Source organism: Canis lupus, chromosome 34, assembly GCF_003254725.2.
Source record: "Canis lupus dingo isolate Sandy chromosome 34, ASM325472v2, whole genome shotgun sequence".
NCBI classification, from domain to species: Eukaryota; Metazoa; Chordata; class Mammalia; order Carnivora; family Canidae; genus Canis; species Canis lupus.
Genome location: NC_064276.1, coordinates 7,266,224 through 7,290,612, shown reverse-complemented (window position 1 = coordinate 7,290,612; position 24,389 = coordinate 7,266,224). Strand labels below are relative to the sequence as shown.

The window sequence follows — 24,389 nt, the reverse complement described above, 5'->3', positions numbered from 1 at the left end:
CACCTCTTCTTACTCCCTCAGGGTGTAAACCACACACCCTGACTCTCTACTGCAGGAGCCACTTGCCCGCTAGCCCAGGAGACATTCAGGCTTCCTCTGCAGGGCTGGTTCCAAATGTCACGAAGCAGCAGTGACTATCTGCCCCAGACCAGGAAATTATGTTTATGTGAAGCCAGATAGTTTGCTTTGATTTACTTTCTTTTATTCTACTGTTCTTCACTCTCTCTGGAGTTTCAAATGCCTTTCAAGGATTTGCCTTCTTCGTATTTCTTCTTTTTTTCCTCAAATTCTCCAATAGTCATGCTCTGTGGTCAAGTCCTCCTTACCCCAGGCATACCCTTCAGGCACTCTCCAGCCTCTCACTCCTCGACTCTGACTCTGACTGCTCTTGTGCTGCACCACCGGGGCTTCCGTCCCATGGGGAAGGATCCCCTGCCTCCTTGACCCACTGTCTTCCTTCCTTGCTTGACTACGAACTGACCTGATAGAGCCCTCAATGAAAGAACACCGCTACAGAAGATTTTGGAATCCTTACACAACTGAAACATTCTCCATCCTGCCTTCATACTTTACACTTTGATAGTTTGGCTGGGTAAAGAAATTTCAGTTCAAAGTCATCTTCCGTCAGAACTGGGAGTGTTTTAGCATCCACTGTGGATCAGAAGAGAGTTTATTTCAAACCCGTTCCTATTCCTAGGAAGCGCCTTTCTGCAGCCCCGGTTTTCTGACATTCCTCAAGAATGCATCTGGGCATAGGTCTTCCCACTTGTGGTGCTGAAATCAATGGACTGAACATGTTTGTCTTTTCATCCTGGAAAATTCTCAATCTCTCTTTTTTATATAATCACTTCACTCTATTTTCTTTTCTCGACTCCTACTAGTCACATATTGAACTTCATACATTCTTCCTTCAGGTCTTTTGGTTTTTCTCTTATATATCCTGTCTCTTTTTTCTTATTCTCTTGAGGAGATGGTCTCTACTTTATCCCTGTACCCTTCTCTGATTTTTGAAGAATTTCAACAATTTCTTTTTGTATTTTAAAAGCTTTTTCTTATTCTCTGATTGCCCCTTTTCTTGTTAAACCTTTTTCTTGCTTAGCAGAAGCAGTATATATCGAATCTCTGAAAATACAAAATAGTAGGGGGTTTTCTTTTTACACACAAAAAAAGTGTTCTTTTGTTCTCTGTATTAGCTCCATTTGCTTTGATATATTTCTTTGGTTTCTCTTTCTTTTCCTGTTCCTATGGCTTGGTCTTTCTAGCCACCGGCAGGGATTTCCACATCACCTGGTCCCTACTCACCCATTCCCAATTAAGTACAAAGCTTCCTGTAAGCTCAGGGCATGTGAGGGGAGCTTGCTCACTCTGCTTAGCTGAAGATGGCCCCACAAGGCAAGAAGGCAGAGTACACTGCTTGGGAAACCAGTTCCCATAACTAACTGTGCTTCTCTTCGGACATTTCGCTGTCTTCTGAAAATAATTGTACTTTGAAGGAAGGAAGTTGGTGAGGCTATGGAGACTATTTGTGTGCTGTTTTCATTGTTGCTAACTAGGAAATAAACTCTTCTGGGGATGGGAGAGTCTTCCCGGGAGATAGAGGAGCGAGCAAGCATCTGATCCTTAGAGAAGTACAGTGCATCCTGCAACCATGTCAAAATCCCTTGTGGTAAGGAGCAAGGAAATTGAATCAGATATTTCTGTGAAGTCAACAAGACTGGAGGAGCTCAAGCCCTGCCTGTAAGCTGGTGTGGCTTTCCTAGCTCACAATGGAACTGAGACCTCACTGGCATCCCCTGATAGAGACAAAAGCACAGCGCTCCTAGCATGAAAAGATTTGAACTCAACTGAAACAAATCAAATCACATCAACTTGGGGATATAGTCTGTCCTCAAATGCATCCTCTGCTCCTCACAGCTTTCCTTTGCTTCTTTATATCAATGTTCCTCAGATTATATATAAAACAGACAGCTTTCCTTGCTAGTGTGCAGTCTTAGACATGGAAGTGACTTAGGAGTCATTGATTTAAGCTCTAATCTTAGAAACAAAGAAACTAAAGCCCAAGAGAGTTTTCAAAGTGGTCACACCACCAACTGGTGGGAGATGATTGCAATTAATGATTTTTGATATTATTCTGATAATGACTCCTTCAAGTGCTTCTTAAAATCTTAAAGATGGGTATTTCCTCAAACGTGCTGCTTTGAGAAATTATTTTCATATCCTTTTCTCAGAAATGTACTTCAGATTCCAAAGCTTTATGTATGCTTTAAAAAAATACTTCTATTACTAATTTGCTTCTATTTTGCTTTCAGTGAAATACAGAAGGGAAAAAAGATGACATTTCCAGGATTTAATTTAATTTAATTTAATTTGGGGAGATAACCTTTCCTTTGGAGTGTTGTCATGAAACTATATGGTACAGATTTACAGGGGTCCTTTGCTCCCCAAATGGCTTTAATACTTTGTTGATTTTTAAAAACTGTTCATCAGGATACAGAATCTCAAAAACAAATATTTGTTCACCAGACCATCTGGTGCACACACAGAAGGTCCTATTTCCACCATCCGGGCACCTTGCCATTGCCCCATTTTGATACAGGTGGTTTCAGAGCAGGACCACATTAGCTAAATATAATAATCAAAGCTGCTTGTGATGATGGATCTTCTGACAGATTTTTCTCCACCCAGAATTCCTAGGAAGTAACTGGATGTTGACCAACTATGAGAGAGAAATTTCTAGGTATGAGAAAAGGATCTTTGAGAATAACAGAGTTTGGGGGTGGAGGTGGGGGTCCAAGCTGTCCAAATGTTATATATGAGGCCAGCAGAGGCCCACATCTTCCTGTACAAATGGTGACCCCACTGCCAGGCATTCTCACCCTCATTTTTATGGTGACCCCACTGCCAGGCATTCTGCACCCTCATTTTTGGAGGCTTCTGTGAGTCACCTGCCCTCCTTTGGGTTTTGGGTCATGCACTTGTGAAATGAGGCATGCCCCCCCCAAGAGATTGTTACAGCCCCAACATTCCATGCTTCTATGTCATGAATTTAAAAAAAAATATTCTGGAATGTTGGTCAAGAGCAAGCCATTTAAAGTCTCTCTGATTCTGGCTGCAGAGCATTTAAACAGAAACCTACAGAGTTCTTTACCAACGTCACACCAAAGTTGAAATTCCAACATGCCTCAGTGAGAAGTGCCTTAGAAATCTTTTAAAAGCATTCATATCATCAACCAGTGTTTCTCTAGCCCAGGGTCATATTTTATCTTGAGTTATGATGTTGACTTTGAATTATAAACACTGTAAGTGCAAATATGCATGTTCAGTTATGTAATACAGGTGGATAATATTGGTTAAATAAGTAAGTTCAATTAAAAAAAAAAAACCTCATGCATGACCTATGGACATTCTTATCAGCATTTGAAACTGACACGTGATTTATGTTTGTGGCACAAGCCCCGAGAATTGTGTCATAAATTTTGTGATAAACGTGATTCCTCGGTCATCCACACAGTTGACCGTGACAGCTGACACGCACAGATACTCGGACACAGCTCATGCCCTGCTCCCCGGGGGAGGTCACAGAGCTGTGGTCACCTCACTCCTCGGCAAGGACACTCCCAAAGAGGCAGTCTGGTCCCAGCCTCCTGCCCCCTCATGATTCCAGCCACCGCAGGAATGTTTGTTCCAAGCCAGAGCTTCCTTGGAAAAACACAGGTTAAACCAAAGCCAGCTGCTCTTTGGGCAGTGACCTGGTTCCATATGACAAACAGCAAAGGCAGGTAGCAGCTAGGACGCCAGAGGGACGGCCTCCAAGCTTTCTCTGCATCTTATCACCTTCCCCAGCCTTAATTTCTTAATTTCAACCTATGTTCACAGGATTCTGTTTTAAAGAAGGACGTGGGGGGCAGCCCCAGTGGTGCAGCGGTTTAGCGCCACCTGCAGCCCAGGGTGTGATCCTCGAGACCCAGGATCGAGTCCCACATCGGCCTCCCTGCATTGAGCCTGCTTCTCCCTCTGCCTGTGTCTCTGCCTCTGTGTGTGTGTGTGTGTGTGTGTGTGTGTGTGTGTGTGTGTCATGAATAAATAAATAAAATCTTTAAAAAATAATAATAATAAAATAAAGAAGGACATGGGTCTAGAAAGAAAAGACTATTTACTTATTGTCAAACCAGAAAACTCTTCGGAATGAGCATGGTCATGTGGAAGAAGGACATGTGTTTTCAGGTGGCAGAATGAATACAATCGAGGGCACAGACCTTGGAGCCCGTACAGCTGCAGCTCTCTGTTCCCTGTGCCCGGATGAAGCAGTCATGGCAGTGGGAGGAAAGTGGGGGAACACATAGGCTCTCTGATAAAACAGGGAAAAGAGAGTAATGAGGTCCCAGAGATGAAACAAGTCAACCCCTCTGACTCTGGACTCTGTCACTTCAGACGTTCGGTAGATCTTACAGAGAGGTGTGTTTCTTCTCACCATCAGGGTGGCCCCTTGGAGGATTTCACAGGACTGTGTCTCAAAGGGGATCCTCTCAATATTCCAATTCCAGAGCAAGCTGATCTGAAAAACAAATTAGCTCAGTCTGGCAGTATTGATCAAGCAGGGGTAAATGGAGCCACTGCGTAGGTTTCTTTAAAGTCATGATATGAGGCAGCCCGGGTGGCTCAGTGCTGTAGTGCCGCCTTTGGCCCAGGGTGTGGCCCTGGAGACCTAGGATCGAGTCCCCCATTGGGCTCCCTGCGTGGGACCTGCTTCTCCCTCTGCCTGTGTCTCTGCCTCTCTCTCTCTCTTTCTGTCTCTCATGAATGAATAAATAAATAAAATCTTAAAAAATAAGTAAACAAATAAATAAATAAAGTTATGATATGACAACAGAATGTGCAAATGTTGGGGCACCTGGGTGGTGCAGCCATTTGAGCATCCAACTCTTGGTTTCGGCTCAGGTCATGATCTTGGGGTCCTGGGATCAAGCCCCATGTCAGGCTCCACACTCGGCATGGAATCTGCTTAAGAGTCTCTCTCTCCCTCTCCCTCTGCCCCTCCTATTCATGCTCTCTCTCTCTCTCTCTCCCTCTCACTCTCAAATAAATAAATAAAATCTTTAAAAAAAAAAAAAAAAGAATGTCCCAATGTTGCCAGTCCCCAAGTACCATTGAGGCACAAATCCTGCCTCCTGACCTTGAGGCATCACCATCTTGCCACAAAGAACAAGAGCAATGGCAGGTCAGTGCTGGGCTGACCCTCCCGATTAAATACCAGCCTTGCTTTCCTTTCCCCCTCAAGAGAGCATGGGAACACACATGGCCACATGGACCCTGTGAAGGTAAAAAGTGCTGCATCAGGAGATCTTAAATCAGGGTAACAAAGGCTCCCTGGGCAGAGTTCAATTAATAACTTCCAGACCCGCCCTGGTTTTGATAGCACTGTGGTTAATACCATGCAAAATCCTAGTAGAAAAAATGTACCTGATAAGGTTGGGTTTCCATGAGATTTTTCCCAACATGCATAACTGAAACAGTTGATAAAGATGTCAAAGTGAGTGTGAACTGTCACCCCCACACACCCAGGCCCTGGACAGCCCTTTCATATGCACGGCTCTGTTCGTAAGAGCACTCAAGAGTTAAGACATGATAAATGATCTGTGCAAGCAGGCATTGGAAAGTGACAATCAAGACCTAAGAGGAGTTTAACAATATGTTGTGACAGGTAAGTTTGAATATGCAGATTAGAAAGATCATGTTTCTTAGCCGTTTCTTTAATTATAGCTTTGAAAGAGAAGGTTCCATTTCCAGCTTCATGGAGGAAGCTATGTGGCGATGTCTCCATTAATTATGGCTGTCTGTGTGTTGTTGAGAAGGTTCACAATTCCCCGCCCTCGGGTAGGTCCCAGGCTCGAACACCCTATCCACAGGTGGTCAGTGCAGTTCTCAAAAAAGGGGGGAGGTCAACAGGCCATCCACTTGGACTCACACAGCCCCCTCTGTCCTTGACCGCATATCCTTGATGCCAGAGACTGCATCAGCACGAGTGGCACGCCATCTCCAAAGCATTGACTCCCTGGGCACCAACGCCACCACCCATCATGGTCATTAACATTATTGGAGAGCTGCTTGTGTCACTGATGTTTTTGTCATCTGTCCTTTGCAAAGGGGTACGTTCAGGGAACATTTGGACCCACCTGTCGGAAAAGCCGTGGCTAGGAAGAATTCTAAATGACATGCAAAAATACTTCCCCCTCCAGCCAGTGAGCTGAACACCACCTTTGCTCCCCTGGGGTGTGGGCTTGACCCCATGACACACTTCCAAAGGATAGAATATAGGATTATATAGGATATAATATATAGAATATAGGATAGAATATAGGAAAGAGAGGGTAAAGTTACTTTGGAGAAACCTGGCACACTCCACCTGCACCAAATGGTCATGATTATCATGCCCAGCAATATCATGACCAATATGATGTCCCAATATGATGCCCTCCACCGGGAACCTCACCTTCCTGATATTCTTGCCCAAAAGTACCTAAGCCCCAGCATCAACATGAGAAAAGCCTCAGGGAAACCCAGATGAGGGGCATTCTACACAATAGACCAACACTCTTGGAAACTGTCCAAAACCACAAAGGAAGGCTGAGAAGCCATCACAGACCAGAGGAGCCTGAGGAGGCAGGAGAAATAAGTGCCATGTGTGGCCCTGGACGGGATCCTGGACCAAGAAGAATCGAGAGTGGGGAAGACTAAAGAGGTCTGAACAAAGTCTGATGTCTGGTCATTAGTAATGGGGCCGCACTAATCTCTTAGTCCTGGCAGAGGCACCATGGTCATGCAAGACGGGAACATCAGGCAGATCGGGTGAGGGGGACATGGGGACAGGGCTGGGACCAGGCACAGGTGAGAGAGACATCTGGATGCAAATTCAGGGAGGCGCTCATTCTCAGGGTGTGGCACATGCTGGCCTGGCATGGCCCTGGGTAGGAACTCTGTGCTACATTTGTAACTTTTCTGCAAATCCAAAGTTATTCCAAAATAAAACATGTATGAAAGAAAAAGTTTCCGGTTGGAATCTTGCAATATCCTCATTAGCATATGGAACAGTGGAATTCCTGGCAAAAGAAGGGGAGAATCTAGCACAAGGACGAGGCAGGGTCCCATGAGTGTAGGGGTTGGCCTATTTATTATACCTGCTGTCCAGGTGCACATGGACCTGTGGCATAATGTGTAGCACAGACAGTGTCACTAGGCAGCGTCAGCAAACCAACTTGGGTGCAATAGTCAAATAGGAGCAACCCAGGTAAGGTACCCATGTTTAACAAAACCCAAAGGGACTCCATAACTTGGGGCCTTATAAACCCAATCAAAGTACCTGTTGAGGATGTTGGTCCGTGTGTCATTGGGAGTATATTGATGGGTACACTCACTGCTTCCAGCCAAATGAGGATATAGTGTGGATTCTGATAAGAACCCCTGAAAACCTGACAACAGCCCTAAATCAAGGTGGACAGAGTCTAGTTGGGTCTGGAAATGGGTGAGACCCATGTTACTCTGGCCACATCCAAACTGGACTGGTTGGGAGGGTGCTCCTGCCTAGCATCCCCATGCCTATTGGCCACAGGGGCTCTCAGCTTTCACCATGAACCCCAGTAAGGAGCCACAGAGTGTTACAAGCCTCTCTCCCTCCCTGAACTTTCTGCGTCTGCAGTCTTCTTGAAAGATGAACATTTTCACTGTTGGTGTCCTTGACAGATTGCAGCCAGGCATGGGGCAGGATGGAGGGAGGGAGGAAGGAGATTACAATTCTTTGAAGGAGAAGAGTCACCTCCTACTTGAAGTGAGAGCTAAAATAACTTCTCCCATTTGTGCAGTGCCACGTCATTTCCGGTGTAACGCCACGCAACACCCACACGCAGAGCACTCCTGCCAGCTATGCCTCCTCCACTGCCCAGGGCCAGGGGAGAGGCAAAGGGAGCCAGCTTCCCCTGGATGCAGCCAATGCTCATGTGGATGTGGACATAACAATGCACAAATAAGCTTTTTCTTCTTTTTAATTGACAAGGTGATAAAAGTTTTAAGATTGGGGAATCTTGCCAGAGCAAGAGGTGATGCCGATGATGGAAAGGAAAGCTGGATAAACTCAAAATATGTTCCAAGGAAACCCCAAAATGCCTTCTGCATAATATCTCCTCCCTCTGCTAGAACTGCCAATTTTGAGTTTCTCAGTATTTTTATTTTCTTGAGAAATAATCATTTTTATAAATAGCTTTTTAAATGTCAAACAAACTAACCAGCTGAGTAATTTATCTCTACTTATCCTGAGCAACTTAACTCTTGCTTAATTGGGGGGGGGGGGGGGAGTGACTAAAAGGGTTGCGGTAAGGTGTCATCAAAGATAAGCATCCAGAGTAAATCATTCTGGCTTCAAAAGGCTTGACTTTTGGGGCCCCTGGGAGGCTCAGCCAATTGAGCCTCTGACTCTTGCCTTTGGCTCAGATCATGATCTCAGGGTCCTGAGATGAGCCCAAAGTTGGGAATCACAGCTCAGCAGGGTGTCTGCTTGGGACCTTCACCCACCTCCCCTACCCCACCATCTGCCCCTCCCCCTGTGCACGCACACATGTACTCTCTAAGAAGTAAATAAAATAAATTTTAAAAAAGAAAGTCTTGACCTTCTCTCGCCCTGGCAGCACCAATTCTTATGGCTGGAAGGTAGTCATCTGTTTGACGTCCTGTTGTCTCTGGCCACTCATCAGTCACAGCCCATAACCAAGGTCAGATAAGATACATGGAAACCACCAAGGAGGCACTAACCAGTGGCCATGGGACTGCTTCCTCTACAGTCACAGAAAGACCTTGACTCATTCGTCAAGTGGCAGGAGGCCATCGCCTGTACATGTGCCCAGTCTGGGGTACCTGGACACCTGCCCACTTGGATGGTTCTGGCTCCTTTGTCTGGGCCAGTCAGAACCAGCTCATGGCAGGGCTCAAGTGACCAGGAGGTGGAGCATGACCCAGGACTTAGTTCTCTAAGGGCATCTGCAGTATCAGGGTCACCTGAGGGGCACTAGAAATGCGTGTTGTCACCCCTCCCCCAGACCACACAGCAGGAACTCTGAGCTGGAGAGAGAACAGTGACCTCTGAGGTAAAAGGCCTTCTGGGTCACGCTGATGCATGATCAAGTGCCAGAACTCCTTCCTGGTCCTCAAATGAGCTGTACATTAAAACAAAACCAAACGCAATAAGACAAAAATTCATTTTAATCATCAGAGTTTATAGTTCCATTGATACGGGCTATGTATGGTGTGGACACAGATTTTCAAAACTCCTCCAGGTGATTCCAATGGGAAGGAACAACCCAGAAGCTCCAAGCCTCAGTCCTTCTCTTACACTTGTGAACTGGGAGAAAGCTGCTCCGTCATCCTCCTGGCCCTAAAATTCCTGTTTGTCTCCGAAGGTCAGTCTAGAGCAGGATTCGCTGTTCAGGCTGCACGTTAAATCATTTAGTGAGGTCTCCGAGATTCTCGCTAAATTGCTTTTTAATTTTATTATTATTATTTCTTGGTAATTCTTCTGTGCAACACGGGTGAAGTATCTAAGGATAAGAAGCCACACTCCATTCTCAAGTGGGTAGAGCTTCTCTCCCAACCAGGCCTTGAATGATCTCACAGATGGGATTGGGGTGGTGTGATATTATAATTTATAACAGGAAGTAAATATTTGGTCTTTCTCTCTTCCCGGCATAAAGCTCAGAAAACCCTTGGAATTTCCTGAAATGCTGGGAGCAGTTAAGGTGTCTTTTGTTATGTTAATGACACGGCTTTTGGAAAACACCTAAGGAGGACTTGGTGTTTGGTCCCATTCCTCCCTCTGGGGAGTGGAGCAGGAATGAAGACTGAGTCCAATCACCAATGACCAATTATTTAATCATCTGTGCCAGTGTAATGAAGCCTCCATAAAAACCCAAAAGGGCAGGGTTCAGAGGGCCTCTGGATTGTGGACACATGGAGATTTGGGGCTGGGGCGCACCTGGAAAGGACAGGGAAGCTCCACACCCTCTCCCCCCCTGCACCTGGTCCTCTGCATCTCTCCAGCAGACCTGGTTGTTCCAGAGTTTGCTTTTTTTGTAATAAGCCAGTAACCTAGTGAGTGAAATGTTCCTCTGCGTTCTGTGAGCCTCTCCAGCAGGGGAACCCGAGGAAGCAGTCATGGGGGGAACTCTCTCCAACCCGTAGTGGGTTCATCAGAAGCACAGGTGACAACCTGCACTTGGGGATTGGTGTCTGCAGGTAAATAGTGTCACAATCCAGTTGCAGGACACCCAGCTGGTGCCTCAGATTGCTTGGTGGTGGGGAGCCCTCATGTACTGGAACTGGTGACCACAATTGTCAGGTGGGAACTCATTCCAGGGTTAAAGGCGAGTTCATTCCTCCTAGTAGTTGGGGATGGCTTGGTTCTTTGCTGTTCACCAACCACCCCTCTTGAGTAATACTTACAGTGAGCCTGGGGTTCTCGCACCTGTCCTGGGATCTTGGGTCACCACAAACCAAGGACGCCCCAGGAAAAATGTCTTCCCAACGTCAGCCCCCTGGCCCCGCCTCTCTCCAAAGCTCCTTCGTTGGTGGCATCCACACTTCTACAAAGAAGAGGAGAAAATCGCCTTTTCCCTCTTAATGTTGCCTCTTTGTATTCAGGGGCATTCACAATCAGGGCAATTTTGTTAAATCTTTAAAATAAATAATCCCAAATCACATTTGAACGTAGCCTGTTTCACTGTAATTAAAGTGCCCTGGCAAATGTGAATCACCCAGAGGAAACCAAGCCCTCCCCTTCCATTCCTAAAACAAGTGTGCAAATCCTTACTTAAAAGCACCTCTGCTCACCTGTCCCTTCCTCCAGGAAGCTCTCTGTGACCTCCCACAAAGTAAACAAAACTCTTGGTCGAGGGCCTTCTGGTTCCATAGAACTTTTGTCCCTGTCACTCAATAGTCTGCAGCTCTTGATTCCTGGGTGATCTGACTCCTCTGTCCAGTGAGGACCCGGCCAGCAAGGTGGTTCCCTCTAGCATCCCCAGGGCTTGGCCCAGTGGCTGATCCAGTCACTGAAAGAGCAGTGCTTATTCCTCTGACTCCAAAGATCTCCCACCTTAGCAGCCTTCTCTGAAAAGGTGGAACACGCCAAACCCGAATCCAGGGGGATGTGGAATGGGTGCTGCTATTTCGGAAGCGCTGGCTGCACAGCACCCGTGGGGCTATTTGATTTTGGTTTGCTCCATTTGGGGCTGCTTCTGCCCAGGATGATCAAACACAAGGCAGGGAACACGCCATGGTTGAAGGGGGTCAGAAAGCCCCCCACAAGATATGAATAAATGCTACCATGATGAGGAGGCAGTAGAAAGAGCAGACCTTATTTAAAAGGGGTGGGGCTCTTTCTCCTGATTCTCTGTGATTGATTGTATCTTGGAAATTTATGGACAGAATTATAATTTTAGCACTTATTTTGGACTGAACTGTGTCTCCCCAAACTCATATGTTGTTACCCTCATCCCCAAAGTGACTATATTTGGAGATGGGGCATTTAAGGAGGTAATTAAGGCTAAGTGGGGTATAGGGGTAGGTCTTAACCCAATAGGACTGGTGTCCTTATAGGAAGAGGAAGGGACACCAGAGCTTGCTCTTGGTACACAAGGGACAATGCGGTGCAGACACAGCAAGACAGAGGCCATCAGTGAGCTGAGGAAGGAGGTCTGCAGAATCCTACTTTGACCCCAGACTTCCAGCCTCTAGCACTGTGAGAACAAAAATCCCTGTTGTTCATACCGGCCCATCCATGAAAACTGTTCCGGCAGCCTGAGCAGACTAATTCAGCATTCGCCTCTGCTTTATCAATCACTATATGTGTTTGATTTTATCAGGGAAATCTGGAAAAATAAGCAGGATGATTGACTTCCGAAAGTGTCAGCAGCTGAGACTTCACTCACATGGGATCTCAACTCTTCTGATCTTGTGTAACCCTTTACACCCCCCGTAAAAGTCAGGGGTTCTCAACCCGGGGCTCTGTTGTCCCCGACCAGGCACAAGGCACTTGGTAAGACCTGGAGACACTTTTGGCGGTCACAGCCAAGGGCGCGTTGCTGCTGGCTTCTGGTCAATGGGGACAAGGATGCCACTAAATGCACAGGACAGTGCCGCACCCCACGAACACACAGAGTGATCCTGCCCCGAAGTCCAGGCTGACAACCCTGCTTTAATTCCACAGATTCAAGTTCTAAGTCATTACCATGTTTTCAAACCCCAGATTCCTTCAACTAAACCCATCATTAGCTGGAGCATGTGAAGAATTATATTATAGAGACCAGAAGAAAGTCATGGAAGAAAAGAGGAAGGAAGGAGGGAATCATTAACTTTCCAGTGGGGTTTATTGAAATCAAACAATCTCATTGCATCATAGTGCAAATGAAACATCAGCTACCAAATAAGATGAGTGTTCTTTTTGACACTGACTTGGTCACCTTGCCATGTTTTCAGATGGGTCTCACATCAAAACGGGGGCAAGAGAGAGCCCCACAGGACATTCTCTCCGTAAATACAACGTCAACCAGTGGAGAGGCTGGTGATTACAGCCACACTTGGGAGACCAAGTTTCCCAAGTACATGCTTTTCCTGCTTCACTTTTTACAATTTAATAATATCTCATATAATTATACACTGTTAGAGGCTGTGATGTCAGAGACACACTCAGAACTCTTCTTTGGGTGGGGTGGGGGGGATGTTTCAGTGGGGGTTCTGCTGCACCCAAACGCTTTCCTCATCTTCAAGATGTTCTAGTCTTTTTATAGATCTAACTAATAGAAATAGAGGAAGAAACAGCAAGGCAGCTGCTAAAAAGCTGCCTCTTTGCGTTGAATGCCCATTGCCCTCCGTGGTGCTCGAGTACCATGGTGGTCAGGGAGGTGATCCTTGGCTGGTGCGGGCACCGGGCAACTCCAACGGAAGAAACAGCCCAGACCTGGGTGGCGTGTGCCAACTCTGTGCACTGCTCCCTGCTTTTGTGTTTCCCTACCTAGCTGCTGCATATGAGTTTCCCTGGGCTGCTGGAGCCAAATACCAACAACAGGGGGGCTGATGCAGCAGAACAAGGCTACCCTCGGGTCTGGAGGCCAGAAGTCTAAGGTCAAGGCATAGGCTGGGCCATGCTCCCTCTGGAAGTGCTGGGGAGGAGTCTGCTCTGGTCCAGGTTGTTCCCCAAGCCCATAGATGGCCATCCTCTCCCTCCCTGCTGGTCCTTGTACCCAGAGTTCCCTCTTTTATGAGGACACTGGTCATATTGGATTAGAGTTCCTTCCAATGACCTCGTGCTGTGGACTGAATGTTCTTATTCACCCCCCAAACTCACAGCTGGAAGCCTAATACTCCAGTGTGATGACATGAGGGGATGAGGCCTCTGGGAGGTGTTTGGGTCATGAGGGTAGAGCAAAATTCTGCAGGTACAGCCTCAGATGTAATGTCTCCACAACCAGGCATAGGAATTAACTCCTGTGGATGGGACATTGAAATGATTTGCTCACACAGTGAGGCCCTGGGGGTCTGACCGGCTCCAGAGGCTACTTCCCCAGCCCAACCTCTCTTTATTCTTATAATCACAGTAGTCTAGCGTTGCCTTAGCTCTTCTAAGAGCCCTACCGCCACCCTAGAGAAAACCAGGAAGCCCTGGCATGTCACAAATGCATCACTGGGAAACTTACTTCAGTGCATGGTTTTACATTTTCAGTTTAGGGCACAAGCAGAGCCCTTTGGCTTCATAGTGATCTTTCTGAGCCTTGTTATTATGGTATTGGAGATCCCATATCTGATTATTTGGTTTCTATTTTCTCAATACAGGATTTCATATCTTTGAGGCAAGTAACGACCCTGTACAACTCCCGCAGACAAATTCACTCCACCATCTCGATGAAGACAACTTCCAGGACGATGAGCCTCATCACGTGAACCTCAGATGAACGGGGACCCAAGGGACCCATGTACCTGCCAGGACCCTGACTCAGAAGCATGTGCCTGAATCAAAACTCCAGATGAAGTCATTGCTCTCTCTCCTCATTTCTCAGCTTGCTCACCTTTACCCACTTCCACCTCCCAGCCTGGCCAAAACTCCTCATGGAAGACAGACTACGTGCTTTGCCCCACAAATCAAGACATACACGTCCTGTCGATTTAAAGGATGTCCATGACTTAATACCATATTGACAGATGGAAAAGCACTCTCATGGCAATTGGATGGGATTTCATGGAACAGCAATGGCAGACAGAGGCTTGCAATCATCAGTGAATTAACAGAATCAAGAGTCTGCTTGCAGTCCCCCAAGATTGCATTCACCATCAGCACCATCCCCTTCAGTGCCTGATGCCTTCCACACAGGCATTCTAGTTTATTTTCTCTCACCTCTACTATGGGTTGAATTGTGCCCCCCCCCAAAAAAAAAGAAATAATGAAGTCCTGCCCCCAGGTACCTGCAAATATTTTGAATATTTGCGAATGGGCTCTTTAGAGACATGATGGAGCTAAGAGGAAGCCACGAGGGTGGGTGCTAATCTGAAGAGTAGCATCCTTATAAGAAGAAGGAATGCCATGTGAAGACAGACTCATGGGTGATGACAGAGGAGCTCAGAGCAGAGCAGCTACGAACTTAGCCAACTTAATGAGGCCAGGACTGCCAGGAGCCTCAGAGCCAGGGGGAGGGAGGAAGGATCTAGCTTCAGAAGGATTCCAGCCCTGCCAACACCTTGATGCCATATATCTGTCCTCCAGAACCACGAGAGAATAAGTCCTATTGTTTTAAGCCACCCAGTTTGTGGCACTTTGTCCTGGCAGCCCAGGAGACTGAGCCACCTCCTCTTGGCCAATCATCTTCTGAGCTATGATTCAGTGGGGGTGCAGTGGGGACCCCAGGCCATTTAAATAAAACTCGTTCCAGCGAAATCTTGCTGATGGTAAGAAACTGGATTCATTTGGGGCCAAAAACAACAACAAACAAACAAAATAAAACTCCTTTGAAAATGGATGGACTCCTTAGTTTTACAGGCAGGACAGATGACGATGTGCCAGCCGCTCCCCGCCCGCCTGCTTTGCCCATGAGTGGGGACTTGCCATGAGAAGCTGGAGCACAGGGTGGAGGGGTGGCCGAGAGAGACCAGGCCAGGGCACAGGGCGGCACAGGGCACAGGGTCACCTGGCCGGCTCAGGGACGAGTGCGGGGTGCCAGGCTGGCAGGGCCAGGGGCGCTCCAATTACCACCAGCCGGCTGTCTCCTGTCCCTGTCAGCACGCTCTCTGAACGACTGCTCATCTCTCTGGCTCGGCCTCTGCTGTTAAAAAAGCCCTCCCGGGGGAGAGGCAACATGCGTGGGCCCTGAGCCCTTGAGGATTCCCTTGGAGGGCCAAACCGTGTAAGGGAAGACACAGGACTCGGTGCAATGCTGCTCTGCCTCCCCACCCGCTTAGGAATACTCTGGACCCTCCCGGGAGCCAAAAAGGGTTAGTTTTAGGAAGCAGGTACATACCTATCAATCTGCTTTAATAATAGCATTAATGGCCCAAGCTTTTCAACCTAGAGGTTTGAAAACAAAAGAGGGAGGAAGAAGTTGTGATTAGCTTTGCTTCTAACCAGACTTCTCAAGGGGGACAGGTACCCACCCATCACGCAGCCCTGGCTCCCAGTGGAGCTCCTGTGACGAGTCCAGCACCGGGGGGCAGTGGTGGTCAGCTTACTATCTGTCCCAGCCAGGTGAGCGAATCCTACAGGAGACCCTGTGACTGACTCCCTCCAGGATGACTGTGGTTGACTCACCACCAAAGCCCAGAGTCTAGCCCAGGAGTGACCCTGGTGACTCTGCCACACCCACATTTCCCAGGATTGTTGTGCCAAGTGACCCAGGTCAGTCCTCTCTCAGAACCTGACCCGCGCCCAGCGAGGTACCCTTGGAGTGCCAGAGCCAGCATATAGCCCTGGAGGACAGCACTGTCCACACCAGGCCACACCCTGCCCCAGCCCGTCATCTGCCTCATGGGCCATCTCAGGCACCATCCACAGCACCAGCGTGGATGGGCCACCGAACCGGAGGATGTGCAGACAAGCTCCGTGGAAAGGCTGCCGCTTATAAGGATGATGAGTTGAGGTCTGCTGCCTGGGAAAGTGGCTCTCTGAGCTCCCCAGGCAGGGCCTGGGCCCCCTTGACCAGGCCAGAGTGCTCCACCTGAGTTAGGACCCTAGCAGCTGCTTACCCTGTCCATCCAGGCCAGCAAGCCCAGCCTTGCTGCACATTACACCTGGGGAGATTTTCAGCCGCCCATGGCTGAGCATTACCCAAGAGGTTCTGTTTAATTTTCCCTCTGGAAGTGGACATCTGATTTTCCCAAGACAACCCTGCACCGCCCTCCAGATGAGTCTCTGTGTAGCCAGGTTGAGAAGAGCTGAACGAGAATATAAACCTCAGACATCCTAGGATTACATCCTATTCTTTCCTACCTTCCTTTTAATTATAAATTCTAGCACAGTCTATCCCATTTAACAAATGCCCCCTGAATGAATGAATGAATGAATGAATGAATGAGATGAGTGAATGAAACCTTTATGCGCCGTCCTGAGGTGGAGAGGAAGAGTTTTAAATGCTAATTCTCAGGTTGTAAGGTGGTTACTTTCTGTTCCATTTTGATTCACTGGATTTCATCATCTGATGAGAAAGGGGAAACGTTGTATGAAAAGTGAACAATATATTTTTCACACTTGCAAAACTAATAGAAAACCTGTTTGACTCAAATACATCAAGAGTAATTTGACTTGGGAATTAGATTCACCATGGAGGGTGGCAGACACAAGCCAGGGCTTGTGTACCCGGGTAGCAAGCAGAACGGGTAAGTGCAGGGGGCTCCAAGAAACCCTGTGTAGAGGTAGCTGGTGTCTCTGTTCAGTAAAAACCCCAGCATCTGATCAAACTCAACCCACTGGACCCAAACCTTCACACAGCAGGGAAAAGTCCTTCAGACAAGTGAGAGATTAAGGAATAACTTTGAAAATGTGTAAGTAATGAAGTAGGTGAAACCAACCAGTGTAGGAGTCCCAGATTCTTCATACAATAACGTCTAGAGAAACCTCCAATCACAGAAATGACAGTGTTTTCTAAGTGGGTAAACAGTATGATAAAATCACTGACTGGAAGAACAGAGGGAAATAAGTTTTCATAAAGAAAATAACTGCCTTTTTATTACTCATCCGCCTTTTTACTTCACAAGAAAATATATTTAATAATGTTCTTACATTAGGCTACTTTTTTTGTTAAAAATATGCTGTGTTAATTCATATACTGTGCTCCACTGGATTAAAGTATCCTTGAGAACAGGAATTATGTTTTTCTTCTTCCTAACATGTGCTTGTACTATGCCTAATGCCATTCTACTGGAAAGTGCATGCCTAGAGGGTCTTATTCTAATTACTGTCATTTAGGTCAATGTATGCAGAATGTATGTGATATATAAATACTATTGTATGATATATATTGCATATTTTAACTTCACTAAACACAATAATTTTATTCTACTTAATTATTATAGAATGATCATAATTTTATATACAATGTAATTATAGTTATAATTATATAAATATAAAATCTTTAAAAGTACATTGTATTAGAGACCATAAAGTCTTTCTGAACCGAAGACACAATTAGCCTTTTGCCTTTTTAGATAGCTTGCTCTGGAAGTTCTTTGACAGATGGATGGATGGATGCATGGATGGATGGATGGAGGGAGGGATAGGTGGATGGAAGGATTTATTAATATATAGTCCTATATCTTAAATCAAATGACATTTTAATATAGAAGAACTATAAAGAGTTATCACACTTGATCCAACTACAGTTCATAAAATTCTTCCAACATTTCCCTGAAAAGACTTCTTTTAAGACTAAAAAAGGATGGCCTCACATACTCATGAGTAAATATGTAGAATTCAATACTCACCAAAGTTATGATAGAATAGTCAAAGGAATTGAGGATTTGGTAAATCTCCAGCACCCATTAGCTTCCTTAGGGGTAGTCACAGACTCAAAACCACGTGCTTTCATCCAACTCACTAATACCACTCAGCAGCAAAGTAGTTCTGGGCAGGGTCTCTTCCATGCTGAGTGCCCATCCTTCTTAAGCAGAGACAGGTGATCACAAAGTGAGGGGTTGCAGGCCTGACATCTGGAGACTTCTCTGGACTCACTATAAGCCTGAAGATCCCTAACTAGAAACTCAGTCCTCTTCTGTTAAAACAGCAGTAAAAGCCAGGGGTGCATTTGCCCCCAGGGAACATCTGGCAACATCCAGAGACATTTTTAGTTTTCACAACTGGGGCAAGCGGTCTATTGGCAGCTGGTGGGTGGAGGCCAGGAATGCTACTCAGAGCCCCAGAATGCACACGACAGCCCCACAACAAAGAATTATTTGGCCCAGAAAGTTAATAATAGCAAAGTTGAAAAGCCCTGGGTTGAATTAACGAAGCTTTAGACACCTGAAATGAAAATAAGGCTAGAGATGAGCATCATCAATGTCTTTTAGATCACTAAGGGAGTGTCCACAAATATTGACAGAGTGCCTACTATGTGCCAGGAATTGGGGAGAATCTATTATATTGAATGCTCGCCACAATCATTGGGAGGTAGGCTGTTACCCAGTTTTTATTGATGAGGAAAGTTAGGTTTTACAGAAGTTAAATAATGTGCCCAAATTATGATGGTGGCCGTAGAATCAACCCAATAGACTGCTCAACAAAATGCCTCCATTTATCAAATCCAAAAGCCTTGGCAAAGCATGAAAGATGCAAGTTTAAGGCTAAAAGATGGATGAAGAGTCTCACAAGGTCATGAGTAGATATCCAGAATTCAATACTCACAAAAGTTAGGCAAAGCTAAGAATAAATATAGTTTCACAAGATGCTATACAAGTGTATTAATAACATTATTAATGGCATTCTTATGGGAAAGTAGGCTGTTTGAGGCATGTTTCTGAAGTTGACATTAGAAAGGACAATCATATGTTTCTAGAAACTACCTTGAGACTAGGCCTAATCCTGTGTCTCTCAATCAACAGTCAATCAACAGTTACTTGTCAAATTAAACTGAAATTCTGGGTGCTCTAGTCAAAGACAAAATTCAACTGAATGGGCCACAGGTTTTTCTAGGCTTGATAACTTGTAAGTTTAGATGTTCTTAGCTAAAAGAAAGAAAGAGAGGAAGGAAGGAGGGAAGGAAGAAAGGAAAGGAGGAAGGGAGGAAGGAAGGAAGGAAAGAAGGAAGGAAGGAGGGAGGGAGGAGAAGGTAGGGGGAGGGAGGGAGGCGGAGGGAGGGGGAGACTGGATTAAAATGATCATGAATGAAGCCAACTCAGGAAGTGACAGAACTTTGGGTAGTTACATTTAAGATTATATAAACACATCTCAGCCACCAATTCAGGGAAATCTCCTTACAGACGGGGTAATATATTCAGGCACAGTTTCCAGATTTCTCCACTCATGTATTTCTATCTTAACACAATTTTCAAATCTGGATATATTAATACTAGTCCCAAATCTGAATATTTTAAAATTTTACTATTTGATAAGACTCAGCAAATCCATGACCTTTAAAGAAAGAGTTTTCACCTGTCCTCATGACCTCAGACTTTGTGACGTTGGCATATCATCAGGAGACGGATCACACTTTCCATTTTGCACGCGGACTAGTTCTATGTCGCAGGCACGGCTTTTGTGTATTACTTTTAAAAATAACCCACTTTGGTTCCATGCCAGAGTTGGCTGCTCCTGTGCTTCTGCATTCGCTTGGAGAGGTTCCCAGGCTGGAGGGTCGGCGGAGATGTGTGGGAGACTGCAGATCCCAGCCAAACCTGATGTGGCCCTAGGCTCGGGGACAGCTAGCCAGAGGCTGCTGTTCCTTCCTGTCCTTGAAGCCTTTCCAGGAGGCCTGGCCACTTAAGGAACCTGTCTCTGAAATCCGGGGCTGGATTACATATGTCTTCAGGGCTCATTCAGCTGGGAGAGGGGGAGCAAGGAGCCCCATAGATGCCAGCCTCTCTACCCGCCTGACAAGTGCCAGGCTCAGCTCAGTTGGACCACGTCTCTGTCCATGCTCCTTCTCCCCACTTCCTTCCTTTACAGAGTCCTGGGGTGCCTGTCCATTTCACCCTTCAATAACAGTATGAAGGGACAGGGGAGAAAAAGTCATTTTTGTCACTGGGTGAATTGCCTGTGTTGGGAAAGGGAAAGGGAAAGGAAGGGAGGGGAGGGAGCAGAGGGCAGGGGGAAGAAGAGAAGGGAATGGGAGAGGAGGAGTGGGAAGGTCTCCTTTGCCCCTCACACCCTCCACTAAGGACAAGGCCCCCATCAGCACAATCCCTATGTCCTTAGTGAGGATCTAGGGTACCAGGTACTCTGCTGGGTGTTGAGGGTTACAGAAGAGAAGGTGAGGTCCCTGCTCACAGGCAGTTCACAACCCATTTCAGGAAAAGAATAAGCAAAACCACCTATTAAAGCAATGTGCTTTCCAGTAGAGGGATGAAGGCAAAGCTGTAGGACTCGGCTTCCCTGGGTTCCAACCAGAGCTCCAGCACCACATTCTGGGAAAAGCAAAGGGAAGCTCCCAGTGGTACCAGCAAAACAAAACCCAAGTGAGCCGTCTGGGGGTAGAGGTTAAGTGTGTGTCTCTGTCAGTCTGAGGGATGGTGAGATCAAGTGCACAATGAATGGCCAGGACATCATTCCATATGCTAAAAGTTTCAAAGGCCACTGGGCACTCATTCACTGCACACAATAGTGTTTTAAGGGCAACCACATTCTGTACTCTGGCAGGCTTAAAAGTGAGCCTTGACAGCACAGTGCTTCCCAAACTAGCTGGAGAGGGGGTTGAGATAGGATCCGCGGCCATCTAGAGCCCACAAGGAATCCAGACTCAAAGCTGTCTCCCCGTGCCCTGCACAAACGTAGGCTCGTCCGGGTGGACTCCTTCGGCAGGGTGTGCTGGTTCGCTGGCTCCCATTACGAAGTACTGTCTTCTCACAGTTCTGGAGGATCTAAATCCAAGATCAGTGTGGCACCAGGGTTGGTTTCTTCTGAGCCTTCTCTCTCTGGCTTGAAGACGGCCAGCTTCCCCCCAAGTCTTCCCACGCTCTTCCTTGTGTGGGTGCGGTCTGTGTCCTAATCTCCTCTTTTCCTAAGAACACCAGTTGTGCTGGATCAGGACCCACCCGAATGACCTCATTTTACCTTAATTCCCTCTATAAAGGCCCCGGCTCCAAATACAGTTACATTCTGAAGTCCTGGGGGTTAGGACTGCACCATGTGAATTTGCAACGTGGGGAGGACACAAATCAGCCCATAAGAGGGGAGATCTGTGCATGGATGTCCTGGGGTATGGGGTGGGGGGACACAGCATCCCCCTCACCCCTGACCCACGCTGTTGTACATGTGGCTGAATAATCCAAGTAACTGGCACTCCGGGGGGCCACAGAGGAAAGTGAGCTAAGGTCATCCCAGGGAGGGGTGAGCCCCTCAGGGTGAAGCAGAGATTATTTTCTAGCTCAGAGAACAGATAGGGGTGTGGGGAGCAGGGCAGTGGGGAGACAGGCCAAGGCAAGTGCCTGGAGGAATCTTGCAGGAGGGAGGGGGTGCCAGGGCCCCAAGGTGGACAGGAGGGCTGGATCCCACCTGCTTCTCAGCCCAGAACTGGCCCCAGCAATCGGACCAGGCAGGTAGTTCAACACATGCATTTCATGCGAGTGAAATGGCTGATAACCAACTGAAAACGTTCCACACCCCTGCTTGGGGTTTCCTCTAACTCTCAAAAAATATAAATATGTTGGCAAAAGTGCTCTGCCCTTCAGGACAACAGTCTAAATTCTTCTATCCAAACCCCAAAATGTTGTTTATATAATGAGTTTGAAAACAAAAGGAAAATATCAGAAGGCCTTCTTCATGAATTCTGATACACATATTATTCTGTTCAGAGGCCTCCTAATTATAAAGCTACACAATAAACCTCAATTCCCACAGAGTTATTCTTCTCTATCAGGCAGATGGTAATTGCTTTTTAAAATATATGTGTGTGCATGTGTGTGTGTCTGTGTGTGTGTACAACTCGTGGCTTATCTGTTTAAGTTATCTGTTTTGAGGAAGTAATATCTATCTTTTCAAATTGCCTAATTTTTTATTCTGCAGAGGCTAACTCTGAATAAAATTTCTTTTCAAGAAACATATTGCTGCCTAGATGAAAAAGCAGTGCTAGCAAAATAGAATAGATTCTCAGAAAAGATGAGGCTGCAGAGCAATGGCTTCAGGGGGCGGTGGTACAAGCCCCCCTCCCATGCACGCAAAGGGCAGAGCAGCAAAGGTTTTGGCTGTTCTGCTGGCAACATGCCAGGCAGGTTGGGACGGAAGTGGCCTCCAGGTCTGGCCACATCCCAGGGGCAGGTAGACTGTGGCGTTCCAGGCATTTTTGGAATAGCTGAGTCCGGGTTACTCCCAAGGATTTAGAGGATCATTCCCTTTCTTTAAAGATGGCTTCATATTGAGCGCTCCAGTCTCAGCCCAGAATAATGCTTTCCTGCCTATAAAATGTTCCACGGAGACAAATATTTTGTGGTGGAGAGAGGGGGTTACCTTTCATTAGTGGAGGACGATGTAGGGCAGAATTTTAACGCTGTAGGTCAAAGCTTATTAGAAAAGAGTGAAGTCAATTTAGCATTTTCTGAAAGATGAAAGATGAGACCAGACTAGACCAAATGAGGACACGACAATAATAAGCAAAGAGCGCCGGGCCTGGCGCAGAGACAGGGTGAGAGCTATCTTGTAAGCCTGTAACGCTTTCAGAGTTAAATGCCAATCCGGCCTGGGTGTCCACTCACCAGCCACCCACGCGCAGGGCGGGAAGGGTCAGTGCTGCCCCTGAGCCATCGAGGCCTAAACCAAAGGCACTGGAAGTGGAGGAGGCCACTCAGACCGGCAAGCGTGACATAAGGTGCCAGGGAGTCCTGCTGGATGAGGTGCCCAAGCTCGCGGGAAAGCCACATTATCCAGGCTTGCTCGCCTGCAGAACAACAAACAGGTCGGCCTAGTCTCATTTGTTGACTCAGGAGCTGGTTTCAACAAGAGGTGCAAGTCTGAGGCAAAGAGAGAAGGGTCATCGCAGTATCATTGTGCACTAAGATACACCATCCTTGCAAACACGATAATGAGACATTTTGGACAATTTTTTTAAGGGTCCACTTGCTTCTAATGAATTACTATAGATTTTTCTGTCATGGTGCCTGTGTATGTTACGCCCACCCACATATCCATCTGTCCCAGACACGTACATTTCTTGCAGAAATGTTTATAATTAAAACTTACATTTTTAACAAGATAAAGGACAAAATGAAACCCAAACATGGGTTTAGCAGTAGAGAGGCAACTCAGAGTCAGCAGCAGAATTCCAAAAATATCATTTGCTCCCGAAATAAACTGAAGTCTCGAACCACCAGCATCATTCCCCAAATATCTTGCTTTCATCCAGTTAAACACTCTTGCACTTTGGGATCCCGTGGGATTCTAGAATCATTATGGGACAGTGACAGCCTTACGTCTTCATTACGGCCTCTGCATTCCATCAAAATCGTCATCAAAATCGTCATGATGTTGGGCACTGACTTCTCCCATCTTTTTTTCCCCTCGTTAACGCGTACTCTCTATTAAACTAGAATTTAGCGTGTGGCTCTCCACCTCAAGCCCTTTCTAAGTGTTTGAAAGACTTCCATGCCAGGGCTGCCCAGGCAGCGGATTGGTCTGTCAGGGGCTCTTGTCACCCCGTATAGATACAACCCTTCTCATTCCTGGATTAATTCATCTGCACATGCATTCAATCATTTGGTAAGAGTGCATTCAGAAAGGCTGTCCACAGAAAGACAGCAGACTAAATTTTATCTCACATTGCTCTTGGAGATATTCATTGCATATATTAAAATCTCTGGTCTTGCTCTTTTAGCATTGTTTCAGATGTTAGTTCTTTGTTTAGAGAAACGCTTTTTCTCAAATGTTTGGTGGAGTTTTATTCACTGTGAATATGTGATCGCTCAGGAATTCCTGCCCAAATCCTGAGTGAGCCTGATTCTGAATTTCTTGTCTCCCATGATTGAGGGTGAGGGGTATCCTTCCAGAAGGAGTGAACAGGTACTGATCAATCAGGTGAGTATCTTCCCCCTCATCCCGGGTCTCTAGCTACACCTATGCTTTCTCCTAAGTTTGGGGACATCTTGCCAGACACAGCCAGGATCACCTTGGTGACTATCTGGAACCACTTCCTGTTCTTTATCTCCACTCCCTCTGAAACCACTCCAAGCTTTGT

General features: G+C 46.5%; 1 long non-coding RNA gene across 1 annotated transcript; it reads left to right on the top strand.

Annotated features, from left to right (window-relative positions):
- The first annotated feature begins 7,116 nt into the window (after window positions 1–7,116).
- On the top strand, window positions 7,117–14,966 carry LOC112662852 (uncharacterized). The gene is made up of 2 exons (XR_003138893.2): window positions 7,117–7,285; window positions 13,867–14,966. It is a non-coding gene; the product is annotated as an uncharacterized LOC112662852 (long non-coding RNA).
- The last annotated feature ends 9,423 nt before the right edge of the window (window positions 14,967–24,389 follow it).